Below are 4269 nucleotides of genomic sequence, written 5' to 3'. Positions count from 1 at the left end.
TATATGGTGGTCTCATCTCGGGCTGGTGTGGAGGATAGTAAGCGGGTCGGATCGGTATGTAGTGATCCTGAGGTGATAGCCGACTCATGATTTGACGCTGATGATAGTCCCATCTATCATGTTGTCGTTGCCTGGAATGCTCGTAATCATTCCGGGCTTGCCACTGCCCGTACCATCTATGTCTCTCCTCGTTTGTCATTTCTACCTCATCTACACGCTGGTAGACGTCAGTCATAGCCTCCCTAATGACATCCCTAATGTCATCTGCTTCCTGCATTTCCTCATCTGAACCTCTCTCTACCTGAGGATGATTACCAACATATGGTATTGCCTGATTGCGTCTACTCTTCAATACCTTAGCACCCTGATAGACCCTCAATCCTAAAGGCTCAACCTGTTCCCTACATACCAAAAGTGGACCTCCTTGATCCCTATCTACACCCAAATACTCTCCAATGAGAGTAACAAAAATACCTCCTCCTATTATTCCCCCTTCCTGTATTCCTTCCACCCTCTTAGACAAATAAAAACCAACACAGAAAGTGATATTAACAAAGCCTCTTGGGTCTCGAATACACTTTAGGTAGAATAAATCATGTAAGGTCATTTTCTCCTTGTTGTGACCTCTCTGTGTAATCGAGTTAGCCAGAAATCTATGAATTATACGAAGTTCGGCTTTGTTAATATGTAAGTAGGTATGTGCTCCTGCCCGCCCAAAAACATTAAAATCTGACATACGCCTCCAGACGGCGTTAGCATCAAAATTCCTATCTACCCTTTCACCATGATAAATCAAATTCATACAATCGGGTAGTAGCAAATCAGCGGGCGTATATATCTGTAAAGCCCTGGCCATGTCCAGCATGGACATCTTGTACATCCTACGGCCAAGTATAAATCTAAGAAAACTTCTATCAACTTTCTGATGTGTGCAGCGGTGTATAGGAAATAGTTATTATTTTTAATACGAAATACGTTACAAATTACACAAGATTTAATTATTTACAGATGGGATATACCTAAACCTTGCTACAACACTATAGGCAGTGTACCTAATCGTAGAGTAGTATAGTTTTTAGTAAGTCCGGTTCGTTCCACAGGGAGACGACTTATTTTACACTATATTTTAAACAACTATATTTGTACAAAATATATATTTTTATATATAATAATAATATAAAAGGGGGTTTACCGTTTAATGACCGGTTTGTCGATTTTATATTTTAAGTCACAATTAAAACCTAATGAAAAATATAAATGACGATAATTAAGTGCGATAATTAAAAGTACAATAAATAAAATGATAGTAAATAAAAATGCGATAATTAAAAGTGCAATTAAATATGAAATAACGGAATTATGCTTATTTAAACTTCCGTAATCATGATGTTTGACGTGTTGATTTTAGTTTATTCCCATGGGTTAATTGTCCTTTGTCCTGGATTATTTAATATGCTTGTTTCAAGATCGTTCTTAGTTCACGTAGGAAAGCCCAAGTACTTTGAAAGGGGAGATTCTAAGATTTTGAGGTATTCTTCATCAACATGAAGTGATGCAATGACGAATGTCTACCTTGTGCATTCCGTTGTGCAAACTCAAAAACCGTTGAAAGAACAATGATATCAAGATTTGAAGATTCAAGATCTTCATCAACGGCCGTACATCATTCGGGGGGAGTTAGTTAGCAATAGTTGATTCTTTCCTTGTAATGTTGTATGTTTACTAGGGAGTTAGTTTTTGGAAACCCGTCTCACTCCTGGGGGGAGATTGTTAGAACCCCGAGAAAGGAGTAATAAAAAAATAACAAATAAATCAAGTATACTGAATCTCCTTCATATATCCTTATCATCATCGATCAACAACAAATTTGTGGAGATTTCGTTCGAGTTCATCTCTTAACCGAACTCAAACTCGTTTTGATAGATTAGCTTTCTTGTAGTACGAGGAAGATGATGAATTCTTGCGTTGATTGCTTGATTTGCCTTTGAACTTTTATTTGTTCAAGGCTTTTGTGAACATGGCTGCCATCTTGACTAATTCAAGGTGAGAATCATCAACTTCAGATAGATTCAACTCTTCAGAATCAGTTGAATCTTCAACAAGCACTTTCTTAGACAAGCTTTTGGAAGTATTAAATGATTTGCTCTCCTTTTTGGCAATGAGAGCAAGAGGATCACTTGTAGATGACTCTTTCCTTCCTTCTTGAAGTTTAGACACTTCAGGTTGGTAATGCATAAGAACTCCAACAAGCTCATGAATAGTCAACCTGTCAATTTCTTTGGTTGATCGAACAATGGTTCCATAAGGAAGCCAATCAACATTGAGCTTTTTGAGAAATTTCATGTTGACTTCAACATTTACTTTTATGATCTTGCACCTTTTCAACTCATTTCAGTATTCACATCTTCATTTTGTGAATTTTCAGAACTAGACGATGTATCACCACCATTAGATGTTCCATCAAACTTAACCTGTTGGACCATACTAGCACTCGGTTTGGTCTGATCATCGGCAGGGTTCATAGTTTTCTCAAGCTCCTGCCTACGCCGCATCATGATGCATATTGCACACATACAATCATCCTTGTGGGCCTTTACTCCATGACATTTTTTAGACTTGTGTTTTAGATGCCCACTCTTCATGGATGATTTCCCAAGACTATATACGTTGCCATCTGGCTGTTGGTCGCTATACAACCCTACAGCAGTCCAATACTTCATGAAATTCTTCTTCACACGTTTCAAGAGCTCAAGAATGTAATCACCTTTTTTGTTGTACTTGTAGCAATTCTCCCAGATATATTGCACATCTTTGTACACATCCTCTGAATTCTTATACTTAATACCACTTTCAAGGTTGCTACATATGGTCCCGAAATCCATTGGTGTTTTAATCACATCAAAGTAGTCAAGTATTCCAAGAGCAACAGGGTCCACTAGAAAATTAAAAGGCTCTGATGCATCCATTTTCATAATCTTCTTAATAACCTCAAGGGAAGCAATAAGTTCTTGCTTGTTGTAGACAGATTCTCGAGAAACTGACTCGGGCTCTTTTTGATTAATTCTCTCTGTATGAGGAACTGCAGGGTTACTACTACAAGGACTCAAACTTGAGCTAAAACTCTTTAATGATTTTATTACAATGTTCCCAGTCTTTTTGGGTTGGGTCGTTGAAACACCTACGCTGGTTTCAGGCACCGAGATCGCCTTTTTCTTCTACTTTCTCACTAACTTCTTGTTTGTCAATTAAACAAATATCCTGCTGGCTACTTTTATCTGTATCACTCTGCAAATGCACATCTATGGCATTGACCTAAGGTTCTAAAGGTTTTAAAGGTTTGATCTTCAGTTTGACCCGATTGTAAACCAATCTCCCTACTGGCTTATCAACTACAGGTACACTAACAGCTGGTGGTTTTTCAGGTTGTTTAGTTACTGATGGCGGCGTTTCAACTTCCATTTTTGAGTTTGTCTCATATTTCTCAACATTATCTGGACGAGATACATCTTCGCTACTTATATTATCAGTGTTTGGTTCGGCGACTGTTGTTCCTAGTTTAGGGATTTTTTTAGATTTTCCCTTATTTCCACGCTTTCGCTTCATGATGATACTCCTAACCCGAATGAGAAGTTAATGAACGCTGTCTACTGGAGATGAAGTGAGTGTCACTGATTATGAACCTTATATACGTTTTGAATTCGGATGCTGAAAACGATTATTTCGAATTAATTATTAATTGATATAGTTAATTACGAGCAATTACAAGCAACCCGGTCCAGCATTCTAAGACTAAACAAATTGATATTCGTTATCATTTCATTAAGGACCATGTATAAAAAGGGGATGTAAAGTTATACTTTGTGCCTACCAAAGTGCAATTAGCTGACATGTTCACTAAGCCCTTAGATGAACTTAGGCTAAAGTTCTTGATCAAAGAAATTGGTATGGTAGAGTATAGTGCTTGACATTTCTTAGATCTGTTGGTACTTATACTTAGGATCTTGTGTTTAGGGGGAGTAGATACATTCTAGGGGAGCAACTACTTCTTATGCTTTAGATAACATCTTTCAAGGGGGAGCCTTACTTTTAGAATTTTGTTAATTTCCTGGGATTAAATTTCAATGGTTACGAAAGGGGGAGATAACTCATTGATATCATATTTCAAGGGGGAGTTAACTCATTTTCTTGAGAATATATCAAAATGGTGATTTACTTTCTTGTATATCACATTTTGAGGGGGAGAAATAGGGAGAAAATAAAAAGAAAACT

The sequence above is a fragment of the Rutidosis leptorrhynchoides genome, chromosome 3, assembly GCF_046630445.1.
Source record: "Rutidosis leptorrhynchoides isolate AG116_Rl617_1_P2 chromosome 3, CSIRO_AGI_Rlap_v1, whole genome shotgun sequence".
Lineage (NCBI taxonomy): Eukaryota > Viridiplantae > Streptophyta > Magnoliopsida > Asterales > Asteraceae > Rutidosis > Rutidosis leptorrhynchoides.
This window is presented reverse-complemented; position numbering follows the sequence as displayed.